Consider the following 14772-nt stretch of genomic DNA (forward strand, 5'->3'; position numbering starts at 1 on the left):
ATTTCCCCCATACACTCTCAGCGGAAGATGTCCCCCATACACTCTCAGCGGAAAATGTCCCCCATACACTCTCAGCGGAAGATGTCCCCCATACACTCTCAGCAGAAGATGTTCCCCATACACTCTCAGCGGAAGATGTCCCCCATACACTCTCAGCGGAAGATGTCCCCCATACACTCTCAGCGGAAGATGTCCCCCATACACTCTCAGCGGAAGATGTCCCCCATACACTCTCAGCGGAGGATGTCCCCCATACACTCTCAGCAGATGATGTCCCCCATATACTCTCAGCGGATGATGTCCCCCATACACTCTCAGCAGAAGATGTCCCCCATACACTCTCAGCAGATGATGTCCACCATACACTCTCAGCGGATGATGTCCCCCATACTCTCTCAGCAGAAGATGTCCCCCATACACTCTCAGCAGATGATGTCCCCCATACACTCTCAGAAGATGATGTCCCCCATACACTCTCAGCGGAAAATGTCCCCAATACACTCTCAGCAGATGATGTCCCCCATACACTCTCAGCAGATGATGTCCCGATACACTCTCAGCGGAAGATGTCCCCCATACACTCTCAGCGGAAGATGTCCCCCATACACTCTCAGCGGAAGATGTCCCCCATACACTCTCAGCGGAAGATGTCCCCCATACACTCTCACCGGAAGATGTCCCCCATACACTCTCAGCGGAAGATGTCCCCCATACACACTCAGCGGAAGATGTCCCCCATACACTCTCAGCGGAAGATGTCCCCCATACACTCTCAGCGGAAGATGTCCACCATACACTCTCAGCGGAATATATCCCCCATACACTCTCAGCAGATGATGTACCCAGACACTCTCAGCGGAAGATGACCCCCATACAGTCTCAGCAGATGATGTCCCCCATATAGTCTCAGCGGAAGATGTCCCCCATACCCTCTCAGTGGAAGATGTCCCCCATACACTCTCAGCGGAAGATGTCCCCCATACACTCTCAGCAGATAATGTCCCCCATACTCTCTCAGCAGATGATGTCCCCCATACACTCTCAGCGGAAGATGTCCCCCATACACTCTCAGCAGATGATGTCCCCCATACACTCTCAGCGGAAGATGTCCCCCATACACTCTCAGCGGAAGATGTTCCCCATACACTCTCAGGGGAAGATGTCCCCCATACACTCTCAGCAGATGATGTCCCCCATACACTCTCAGCAGATGATGTCCCCCATACACTCTCAGCGGAAGATGTCCCCCAAACACTCTCAGTAGAAGATGTACCCCATACACTCTCAGCGGAAGATGTCCCCCATACACTCTCAGCAGATGATGTCCCCCATACACTCTCAGCAGAAGATGTCCCCCATACACTCTCAGCAGAAGATGTCCCCCATATACTCTCAGCAGAAGATGTCCCCCATACACTCTCAGCGGAAGATGTCCCCCATACACTCTCAGCAGATGATGTCTCCCATACACTCTCAGCAGAAGATGTCCCCCATAGACTCTCAGCAGAAGATGTCCCCCATGCACTCTCAGCAGAAGATGTCCCCCATACACTCAGTGGAAGATGTCCCCCATACACTCTCAGCGGAAGATTTCCCCCATAGACTCTCAGCGGAAGATGTCCCCCATACACTCTCAGAGGATGATGTCCCCCATACACTCTCAGCAGAAGATGTCCCCCATACACTCTCAGCGGAAGAACTCCCCCATACACTCTCAGCAGAAGATGTCCCCCATAGACTCTCAGCGGAAGATGTCCCCCATGCACTCTCAGCAGAAGATGTCCCCCATACACTCTCAGCAGAAGATGTCCCCCATACAGTCTCAGCGGAAGATGTCCCCCATACACTCTCAGTGGAAGATGTCCCCCATACACTCTCAGCGGAAGATGTCCCCCATACACTCTCAGCGGATGATGTCCCCCATACACTCTCAGCGTATGATGTCCCCCATACACTCTCAGCGGACGATGTCCCCCATAAACTCTCAGCAGAAGATGTCCCCCATACTGTCTCAGCGGAAGATGTCCCCCATACACTCTCAGCGGAAGATGTCCCCCATACACTATCAGCGGAAAATGTCCCCCATACACTCTCAGCAGAAGATGTCCCCCATACACTCTCAGCAGAAGATGTTCCCCATACGCTCTCAGCGGAAGATGTCCCCCATACACTCTCAGCGGAAGATGTCCCCCATACACTCTCAGCGGAAGATGTCCCCCATACACTCTCAGCGGAAGATGTCCCCCATACACTCTCAGCGGAGGATGTCCCCCATACACTCTCAGCAGATGATGTCCCCCATACACTCTCAGCGGATGATGTCCCCCATACACTCTCAGCGGATGATGTCCCCCATACTCTCTCAGCAGAAGATGTCCCCCATACACTCTCAGCAGATGATGTCCCCCATACACTCTCAGCAGATGATGTCCCCCATACACTCTCAGCGGAAGATGTCCCCCATACACTCTCAGCAGATGATGTCCCCCATACACTCTCAGCAGATGATGTCCCCATACACTCTCAGCGGAAGATGTCCCCCATACACTCTCAGCGGAAGATGTCCCCCATACACTCTCAGCGGAAGATGTCCCCCATACACTCTCTGCGGAAGATGTCCCCCATACACTCTCACCGGAAGATGTCCCCCATACACTCTCAGAGGAAGATGTCCCCCATACACACTCAGCGGAATATGTCCCCCATACACTCTCAGCGGAAGATGTCCCCCATACACTCTCAGCGGAAGATGTCCCCCATACACTCTCAGCGGAATATGTCCCCCATACACTCTCAGCAGATGATGCACCCAGACACTCTCAGCGGAAGATGTCCCCCATACAGTCTCAGCAGATGATGTCCCCCATATAGTCTCAGCGGAAGATGTCCCCCATACACTCTCAGTGGAAGATGTCCCCCATACACTCTCAGCGGAAGATGTCCCCCATACACTCTCAGCGGAAGATGTCCCCCATACACTCTCAGCGGAATATGTCCCCCATACACTCTCAGCAGATGATGTACCCAGACACTCTCAGCGGAAGATGTCCCCCATACAGTCTCAGCAGATGATGTCCCCCATATAGTCTCAGCGGAAGATGTCCCCCATACACTCTCAGTGGAAGATGTCCCCCATACAATCTCAGCGGAAGATGTCCCCCATACACTCTCAGCAGATGATGTCCCCCATACACTCTCAGCAGATGATGTCCCCAATACACTCTCAGCGGAAGATGTCCCCCATACACTCTCAGCAGATGATGTCCCCCATTCACTCTCAGCGGAAGATGTCCCCCATACACTCTCAGCGGAGGATGTCCCCCATACACTCTCAGCAGATGATGTCCCCCATACACTCTCAGCAGATGATGTCCCCCATACACTCTCAGCGGAATATGTCCCCCATACACTCTCAGCAGAAGATGTCCCCCATACACACTCAGCAGATGATGTCCCCCATACACTCTCAGCAGATGATGTCCCCCATACACTCTCAGCAGATGATGTCCCCCATATACTCTCAGCGGAAGATGTCCCCCATACACTCTCAGCAGATGATGTCCCCCATACACTCTCAGCAGATGTTGTCCCCCATACACTCTCAGCGGAAGATGTCCCCCATACACTCTCAGCGGAAGATGTCCCCCATACACTCTCAGCGGAAGATTTCCCCCATACACTCTCAGCGGAAGATGTCCCCCATACACTCTCAGCGGAAAATGTCCCCCATACACTCTCAGCGGAAGATGTCCCCCATACACTCTCAGCAGAAGATGTTCCCCATACACTCTCAACGGAAGATGTCCCCCATACACTCTCAGCGGAAGATGTCCCCCATACACTCTCAGCGGAAGATGTCCCCCATACACTCTCAGCGGAAGATGTCCCCCATACACTCTCAGCGGAGGATGTCCCCCATACACTCTCAGCAGATGATGTCCCCCATATACTCTCAGCGGATGATGTCCCCCATACACTCTCAGCAGAAGATGTCCCCCATACACTCTCAGCAGATGATGTCCACCATACACTCTCAGCGGATGATGTCCCCCATACTCTATCAGCAGAAGATGTCCCCCATACACTCTCAGCAGATGATGTCCCCCATACACTCTCAGAAGATGATGTCCCCCATACACTCTCAGCGGAAGATGTCCCCAATACACTCTCAGCAGATGATGTCCCCCATACACTCTCAGCAGATGATGTCCCCATACACTCTCAGCGGAAGATGTCCCCCATACACTCTCAGCGGAAGATGTCCCCCATACACTCTCAGCGGAAGATGTCCCCCATACACTCTCAGCGGAAGATGTCCCCCATACACTCACACCGGAAGATGTCCCCCATACACTCTCAGCGGAAGATGTCCCCCATACACACTCAGCGGAAGATGTCCCCCATACACTCTCAGCGGAAGATGTCCCCCATACACTCTCAGCGGAAGATGTCCACCATACACTCTCAGCGGAATATATCCCCCACACACTCTCAGCAGATGATGTACCCAGACACTCTCAGCGGAAGATGTCCCCCATACAGTCTCAGCAGATGATGTCCCCCATATAGTCTCAGCGGAAGATGTCCCCCATACACTCTCAGTGGAAGATGTCCCCCATACACTCTCAGCGGAAGATGTCCCCCATACACTCTCAGCAGATAATGTCCCCCATACTCTCTCAGCAGATGATGTCCCCCATACACTCTCAGCGGAAGATGTCCCCCATACACTCTCAGCCGATGATGTCCCCCATACACTCTCAGCGGAAGATGTCCCCCATACACTCTCAGCGGAAGATGTCCCCCATACACTCTCAGCGGAAGATGTCCCCCATACACTCTCAGCAGATGATGTCCCCCATACACTCTCAGCGGAATATGTCCCCCATACACTCTCAGCAGAAGATGTCCCCCATACACTCTCAGTAGAAGATGTCACCCATACACTCTAAGCGGAAGATGTCCCCCATACACTCTCAGCAGAAGATGTCCCCCATACACTCTCAGCGGAAGATGTCCCCCATACACTCTCAGCAGAAGATGTCCCCCATACACTCTCAGCAGATGATATCCCCCAGACACTCTCAGCAGATGATGTCCCCCACACACTCTCAGCGGATGATGTCCCCATACACTCTCAGCAGAAGTTGTCCCCAATACCCTCTCAGCAGATGATGTCCCCCATACACTCTCAGCAGATTAAGTCCCCCATACACTCTCAGCAGAAGATGTCCCCCATACACTCTCAGCAGATGATGTCCCCCATACACTCTCAGCAGATGATGTCCCCCATACACTCTCAGCGGAAGATGTCCCCCAAACACTCTCAGTAGAAGATGTACCCCATACACTCTCAGCGGAAGATGTCCCCCATACACTCTCAGCAGATGATGTCCCCCATACACTCTCAGCAGAAGATGTCCCCCATACACTCTCAGCAGAAGATGTCCCCCATATACTCTCAGCAGAAGATGTCCCCCATACACTCTCAGCGGAAGATGTCCCCCATACACTCTCAGCAGATGATGTCTCCCCTACACTCTCAGCAGAAGATGTCCCCCATAGACTCTCAGCAGAAGATGTCCCCCATGCACTCTCAGCAGAAGATGTCCCCCATACACTCAGTGGAAGATGTCCCCCCTACACTCTCAGCGGAAGATTTCCCCCATAGACTCTCAGCGGAAGATGTCCCCCATACACTCTCAGAGGATGATGTCCCCCATACACTCTCAGCAGAAGATGTCCCCCATACACTCTCAGCGGAAGAACTCCCCCATACACTCTCAGCAGAAGATGTCCCCCATAGACTCTCAGCGGAAGATGTCCCCCATGCACTCTCAGCAGAAGATGTCCCCCATACACTCTCAGCAGAAGATGTCCCCCATACAGTCTCAGCGGAAGATGTCCCCCATACACTCTCAGTGGAAGATGTCCCCCATACACTCTCAGCGGAAGATGTCCCCCATACACTCTCAGCGGATGATGTCCCCCATACACTCTCAGCGTATGATGTCCCCCATACACTCTCAGCGGAAGATGTCCCCCATAAACTCTCAGCAGAAGATGTCCCCCATACTGTCTCAGCGGAAGATGTCCCCCATACACTCTCAGCGGAAGATGTCCCCCATACACTATCAGCGGAAAATGTCCCCCATACACTCTCAGCAGAAGATGTCCCCCATACACTCTCAGCAGAAGATGTTCCCCATACGCTCTCAGCGGAAGATGTCCCCCATACACTCTCAGCGGAAGATGTCCCCCATACACTCTCAGCGGAAGATGTCCCCCATACACTCTCAGCGGAAGATGTCCCCCATACACTCTCAGCGGAGGATGTCCCCCATACACTCTCAGCAGATGATGTCCCCCATACACTCTCAGCGGATGATGTCCCCCATACACTCTCAGCGGATGATGTCCCCCATACTCTCTCAGCAGAAGATGTCCCCCATACACTCTCAGCAGATGATGTCCCCCATACACTCTCAGCAGATGATGTCCCCCATACACTCTCAGCGGAAGATGTCCCCCATACACTCTCAGCAGATGATGTCCCCCATACACTCTCAGCAGATGATGTCCCCATACACTCTCAGCGGAAGATGTCCCCCATACACTCTCAGCGGAAGATGTCCCCCATACACTCTCAGCGGAAGATGTCCCCCATACACTCTCTGCGGAAGATGTCCCCCATACACTCTCACCGGAAGATGTCCCCCATACACTCTCAGCGGAAGATGTCCCCCATACACTCTCAGCGGAATATGTCCCCCATACACTCTCAGCGGAAGATGTCCCCCATACACTCTCAGCGGAAGATGTCCCCCATACACTCTCAGCGGAATATGTCCCCCATACACTCTCAGCAGATGATGCACCCAGACACTCTCAGCGGATGATGTCCCCCATACAGTCTCAGCAGATGATGTCCCCCATATAGTCTCAGCGGAAGATGTCCCCCATACACTCTCAGTGGAAGATGTCCCCGATACACTCTCAGCGGAAGATGTCCCCCATACACTCTCAGCGGAAGATGTCCCCCATACACTCTCAGCGGAATATGTCCCCCATACACTCTCAGCAGATGATGTACCCAGACACTCTCAGCGGAAGATGTCCCCCATACAGTCTCAGCAGATGATGTCCCCCATATAGTCTCAGCGGAAGATGTCCCCCATACACTCTCAGTGGAAGATGTCCCCCATACACTCTCAGCGGAAGATGTCCCCCATACACTCTCAGCAGATGATGTCCCCCATACACTCCCAGCAGATGATGTCCCCCATACACTCTCAGCGGAAGATGTCCCCCATACACTCTCAGCAGATGATGTCCCCCATTCACTCTCAGCGGAAGATGTCCCCCATACACTCTCAGCGGAGGATGTCCCCCATACACTCTCAGCAGATGATGTCCCCCATACACTCTCAGCAGATGATGTCCCCCATACACTCTCAGCGGAATATGTCCCCCATACACTCTCAGCAGAAGATGTCCCCCATACACTCTCAGTAGAAGATGTCACCCATACACTCTAAGCGGAAGATGTCCCCCATACACTCTCAGCGGAAGATACCCCCCATACACTCTCAGCGGAAGATGTCCCCCATACACTCTCAGCAGAAGATGTCTGTCCCCCATACACTCTCAGCAGATGATATCCCCCAGACACTCTCAGCAGATGATGTCCCCCATACACTCTCAGTGGATGATGTCCCCCATACACTCTCAGCAGAAGATGTCCCCCATACACTCTCAGCAGATGATGTCCCCCATACACTCTCAGCAGATGAAGTTCCCCAATACACTCTCAGCAGAAGATGTCCCCCATACACTCTCAGCAGATGATGTCCCCCATACACTCTCAGCAGATGATGTCCCCCATACACTCTCAGCGGAAGATGTCCCCCAAACACTCTCAGTAGAAGATGTACCCCATACACTCTCAGCGGAAGATGTCCCCCATACACTCTCAGCAGATGATGTCCCCCATACACTCTCAGCAGAAGATGTCCCCCATACACTCTTAGCAGAAGATGTCCCCCATACACTCTCAGCAGAAGATGTCCCCCATACACTCTCAGCGGAAGATGTCCCCCATACACTCTCAGCGGAGGAACTCCCCCATACACTCTCAGCAGAAGATGTCCCCCATAGACTCTCAGCAGAAGATGTCTCCCATGCACTCTCAGCAGAAGATGTCTCCCATACACTCTCAGCAGAAGATGTCCCCCATACAGTCTCAGCGGAAGATGTCCCCCATACACTCTCAGTGGAAGATGTCCCCCATACACTCTCAGCGGAAGAGTCCTCCATACACTCTCAGCGGATGATGTCCCCCATACACTCTCACAGTATGATGTCCCCCATACACTCTCAGCGGAAGATGTCCCCCATACACTCTCAGCAGAAGATGTCCCCCATACAGTCTCAGCGGAAGATGTCCCCCATACACTCTCAGCGGAAGATGTCCCCCATACACTCTCAGCGGAAAATGTCCCCATACACTCTCAGCGGAAGATGTCCCCCATAGACTCTCAGCAGAAGATGTTCCCCATACACTCTCAGCGGAAGATGTCCCCCATACACTCTCAGCGGAAGATGTCCCCCATACACTCTCAGCGGAAGATGTCCCCCATACACTATCAGCGGAAAATGTCCCCCATACACTCTCAGCAGAAGATGTCCCCCATACACTCTCAGCAGAAGATGTTCCCCATACGCTCTCAGCGGAAGATGTCCCCCATACACTCTCAGCGGAAGATGTCCCCCATACACTCTCAGCGGAAGATGTCCCCCATACACTCTCAGCGGAAGATGTCCCCCATACACTCTCAGCGGAGGATGTCCCCCATACACTCTCAGCAGATGATGTCCCCCATACCATCTCAGCGGATGATGTCCCCCATACACTCTCAGCGGATGATGTCCCCCATACTCTCTCAGCAGAAGATGTCCCCCATACACTCTCAGCAGATGATGTCCCCCATACACTCTCAGCAGATGATGTCCCCCATACACTCTCAGCGGAAGATGTCCCCCATACACTCTCAGCAGATGATGTCCCCCATACACTCTCAGCAGATGATGTCCCCATACACTCTCAGCGGAAGATGTCCCCCATACACTCTCAGCGGAAGATGTCCCCCATACACTCTCAGCGGAAGATGTCCCCCATACACTCTCTGCGGAAGATGTCCCCCATACACTCTCACCGGAAGATGTCCCCCATACACTCTCAGCGGAAGATGTCCCCCATACACACTCAGCGGAATATGTCCCCCATACACTCTCAGCGGAAGATGTCCCCCATACACTCTCAGCGGAAGATGTCCCCCATACACTCTCAGCGGAATATGTCCCCCATACACTCTCAGCAGATGATGCACCCAGACACTCTCAGCGGATGATGTCCCCCATACAGTCTCAGCAGATGATGTCCCCCATATAGTCTCAGAGGAAGATGTCCCCCATACACTCTCAGTGGAAGATGTCCCCGATACACTCTCAGCGGAAGATGTCCCCCATACACTCTCAGCGGAAGATGTCCCCCATACACTCTCAGCGGAATATGTCCCCCATACACTCTCAGCAGATGATGTACCCAGACACTCTCAGCGGAAGATGTCCCCCATACAGTCTCAGCAGATGATGTCCCCCATATAGTCTCAGCGGAAGATGTCCCCCATACACTCTCAGTGGAAGATGTCCCCCATACACTCTCAGCGGAAGATGTCCCCCATACACTCTCAGCAGATGATGTCCCCCATACACTCCCAGCAGATGATGTCCCCCATACACTCTCAGCGGAAGATGTCCCCCATACACTCTCAGCAGATGATGTCCCCCATTCACTCTCAGCGGAAGATGTCCCCCATACACTCTCAGCGGAGGATGTCCCCCATACACTCTCAGCAGATGATGTCCCCCATACACTCTCAGCAGATGATGTCCCCCATACACTCTCAGCGGAATATGTCCCCCATACACTCTCAGCAGAAGATGTCCCCCATACACTCTCAGTAGAAGATGTCACCCATACACTCTAAGCGGAAGATGTCCCCCATACACTCTCAGCGGAAGATACCCCCCATACACTCTCAGCGGAAGATGTCCCCCATACACTCTCAGCAGAAGATGTCTGTCCCCCATACACTCTCAGCAGATGATATCCCCCAGACACTCTCAGCAGATGATGTCCCCCATACACTCTCAGTGGATGATGTCCCCCATACACTCTCAGCAGAAGATGTCCCCCATACACTCTCAGCAGATGATGTCCCCCATACACTCTCAGCAGATGAAGTTCCCCAATACACTCTCAGCAGAAGATGTCCCCCATACACTCTCAGCAGATGATGTCCCCCATACACTCTCAGCAGATGATGTCCCCCATACACTCTCAGCGGAAGATGTCCCCCAAACACTCTCAGTAGAAGATGTACCCCATACACTCTCAGCGGAAGATGTCCCCCATACACTCTCAGCAGATGATGTCCCCCATACACTCTCAGCAGAAGATGTCCCCCATACACTCTTAGCAGAAGATGTCCCCCATACACTCTCAGCAGAAGATGTCCCCCATACACTCTCAGCGGAAGATGTCCCCCATACACTCTCAGCGGAGGAACTCCCCCATACACTCTCAGCAGAAGATGTCCCCCATAGACTCTCAGCAGAAGATGTCTCCCATGCACTCTCAGCAGAAGATGTCTCCCATACACTCTCAGCAGAAGATGTCCCCCATACAGTCTCAGCGGAAGATGTCCCCCATACACTCTCAGTGGAAGATGTCCCCCATACACTCTCAGCGGAAGAGTCCTCCATACACTCTCAGCGGATGATGTCCCCCATACACTCTCACAGTATGATGTCCCCCATACACTCTCAGCGGAAGATGTCCCCCATACACTCTCAGCAGAAGATGTCCCCCATACAGTCTCAGCGGAAGATGTCCCCCATACACTCTCAGCGGAAGATGTCCCCCATACACTCTCAGCGGAAAATGTCCCCATACACTCTCAGCGGAAGATGTCCCCCATACACTCTCAGCAGAAGATGTTCCCCATACACTCTCAGCGGAAGATGTCCCCCATACACTCTCAGCGGAAGATGTCCCCCATACACTCTCAGCGGAAGATGTCCCCCATACACTCTCAGCGGAAGATGTCCCCCATACACTCTCAGCGGAGGATGTCCGCCATACACTCTCAGCAGATGATGTACCCCATACACTCTCAGCTGATGATGTCCCCCATACACTCTCAGCGGATGATGTCCCCCATACTCTCTCAGCAGAAGATGTCCCCCATACACTCTCAGCAGATGATGTCCCCCATACACTCTCAGCAGATGATGTCCCCCATACACTCTCAGCGGAAGATATCCCCCATACACTCTCAGCAGATGATGTCCCCCATACACTCTCAGCAGATGATGTCCCCATACACTCTCAGCGGAAGATGTCCCCCATACACTCTCAGCGGAAGATGTCCCCCATACACTCTCAGCGGAAGATGTCCCCCATACACTCTCTGCGGAAGATGTCCCCCATACACTCTCACCGGAAGATGTCCCCCATACACTCTCAGCGGAAGATGTCCCCCATACACACTCAGCGGAATATGTCCCCCATACACTCTCAGCGGAAGATGTCCCCCATACACTCTCAGCGGAAGATGTCCCCCATACACTCTCAGCTGAATATGTCCCCCATACACTCTCAGCAGATGATGTACCCAGACACTCTCAGCGGAAGATGTCCCCCATACAGTCTCAGCAGATGATGTCCCCCATATAGTCTCTGCGGAAGATGTCCAACATACACTCTCAGTGGAAGATGTCCCCCATACACTCTCAGCGGAAGATGTCCCCCATACACTCTCAGCAGATGATGTCCCCCACACTCTCTCAGCGGAAGATGTCCCCCATACACTCTCAGCGGAAGATCCCCCATACACTCTCAGCGGAAGATGTCCCCCATACACTCTCAGCAGATGATGTCCCCCATACACTCTCAGCGGAATATGTCCCCCATACACTCTCAGCAGAAGATGTCCCCCATACACTCTCAGTAGAAGATGTCACCCATACACTCTAAGCGGAAGATGTCCCCCATACACTCTTAGCGGAAGATGTCCCCCATACACTCTCAGCGGAAGATGTCCCCCATACACTCTCAGCAGAAGATGTCCCCCATACACTCTCAGCAGATGATATCCCCCAGACACTCTCAGCAGATGATGTCCCCCATACACTCTCAGCGGATGATGTCCCCCATACACTCTCAGCAGAAGATGTCCCCCATACACTCTCAGCAGATGATGTCCCCCATACACTCTCAGCGGATGATGTCCCCCATACACTCTCAGCAGAAGATGTCCCCCATACACTCTCAGCAGATGATGTCCCCCATACACTCTCAGCAAATGATGTCCCCCATACACTCTCAGCGGAAGATGTCCCCCAAACACTCTCAGTAGAAGATGTACCCCATACACTCTCAGCGGAAGATGTCCCCCATACACTCTCAGCAGATGATGTCCCCCATACACTCTCAGCAGGTGATGTCCCCCATACACTCTCAGCAGAAGATGTCCCCCATACACTCTCAGCAGAAGATGTCCCCCATACACTCTCAGCAGAAGATGTCCCCCATACACTCTCAGCGGAAGATGTCCCCCATACACTCTCAGCAGATGATGTCCCCCATACACTCTCAGCAGAAGATGTCCCCCATAGACTCTCAGCAGAAGATGTCACCCATGCACTCTCAGCAGAAGATGTCCCCCATGCACTCTCAGTGGAAGATGTCCCCCATACACTCTCAGCGGAAGATTTCCCCCATAGACTCTCAGCGGAAGATGTCCCCCATACACTCTCAGAGGATGATGTCCCCCATACACTCTCAGCGGAAGATGTCCCCCATACACTCTCAGCAGAAGAACTCCCCCATACACTCTCAGCAGAAGATGTCCCCCATTGAGTCTCAGCAGAAGATGTCCCCCATGCACTCTCAGCAGAAGATGTCCCCCATACACTCTCAGCAGAAGATGTCCCCCATACAGTCTCAGCGGAAGATGTCCCCCATACACTCTCAGTGGAAGATGTCCCCCATACACTCTCAGCGGAAGATGTCACCCATACACTCTCAGCGGATGATGTCCCCCATACACTCTCAGCGATGATGTCCCCCATACACTCTCAGTGGAAGAAGTCCCCCATACACTCTCAGCGGAAGATGTACCCCATACACTCTCAGCAGATGATGTACCCCAGACACTCTCAGCGGAAGATGTCCCCCATACAGTCTCAGCAGATGATGTCCCCCATACAGTCTCAGCGGAAGATGTCCCCCATACACTCTCAGTGGAAGATGTCCCCCATACACTCTCAGCGGAAGATGTTCCCCATACACTCTCAGAGGATGATGTCCCCCATAGACTCTCAGCAGATGATGTCCCCCATACACTCTCAGCGGAAGATGTCCCCCATACACTCTCAGCAGATGATGTCCCCCATACACTCTAAGCGGAAGATGTCCCCCATACACTCTCAGCAGATGATGTCCCCCATACACTCTCAGCGGAAGATGTCCCCCATACACTCTCAGCGGAAGATGTCCCCCATACACGCTCAGCGGAAGATGTCCCCCATACACTCTCAGCAGATGATGTCCCCCATACACTCTCAGCGGAATATGTCCCCCATACACTCTCAGCAGAAGATGTCCCCCATACACTCTCAGTAGAAGATGTCACCCATAAACTCTAAGCGGAAGATGTCCCCCATACACTCTCAGCAGAAGATGTCCCCCATACACTCTCAGCGGAAGATGTCCCCCATACACTCTCAGCAGAAGATGTCCCCCATACACTCTCAGCAGATGATATCCCCCAGACACTCTCAGCAGATGATGTCCCCCATACACTCTCAGCGGATGATGTCCCCCATACACTCACAGCAGAAGTTGTCCCCCATACCCTCTCAGCAGATGATGTCCCCCATACACTCTCAGCAGATTAAGTCCCCCATACACTCTCAGCAGAAGATGTCCCCCATACACTCTCAGCAGATGATGTCCCCAATACACTCTCAGCAGATGATGTCCCCCATACACTCTCAGCGGAAGATGTCCCCCAAACACTCTCAGTAGAAGATGTACCCCATACACTCTCAGCGGAAGATGTTCCCCATACACTCTCAGCAGATGATGTCCCCCATACACTCTCAGCAGAAGATGTCCCCCATACACTCTCAGCAGAAGATGTCCCCCATACACTCTCAGCAGAAGATGTCCCCCATACACTCTCAGCAGAAGATGTCCCCCATACAGTCTTAGCGGAAGATGTCCCCCATACACTCTCAGTGGAAGATGTCACCCATACACTCTCAGCGGATGATGTCCCCCATACACTCTCAGCGATGATGTCCCCCATACACTCTCAGCGGAAGAAGTCCCCCATACACTCGCAGCGGAAGATGAACCCCATACACTCTCAGCAGATGATGTACCCCAGACACTCTCAGCGGAAGATGTCCCCCATACATTCTCAGCAGATGATGTCCCCCATACAGTCTCAGCGGAAGATGTCCCCCATACACTCTCAGTGGAAGATGTCCCCCATACACTCTCAGCTGAAAATGTTCCCCATACACTCTCAGAGGATGATGTCCCCCATAGACTCTCAGGAGATGATGTCCCCCATACACTCTCAGCAGAAGATGTCCCCCATACACTCTCAGCAGATGATGTCCCCCATACACTCTCAG

Source organism: Narcine bancroftii, chromosome 2, assembly GCF_036971445.1.
Source record: "Narcine bancroftii isolate sNarBan1 chromosome 2, sNarBan1.hap1, whole genome shotgun sequence".
In the NCBI taxonomy this organism is placed as follows: domain Eukaryota; kingdom Metazoa; phylum Chordata; class Chondrichthyes; order Torpediniformes; family Narcinidae; genus Narcine; species Narcine bancroftii.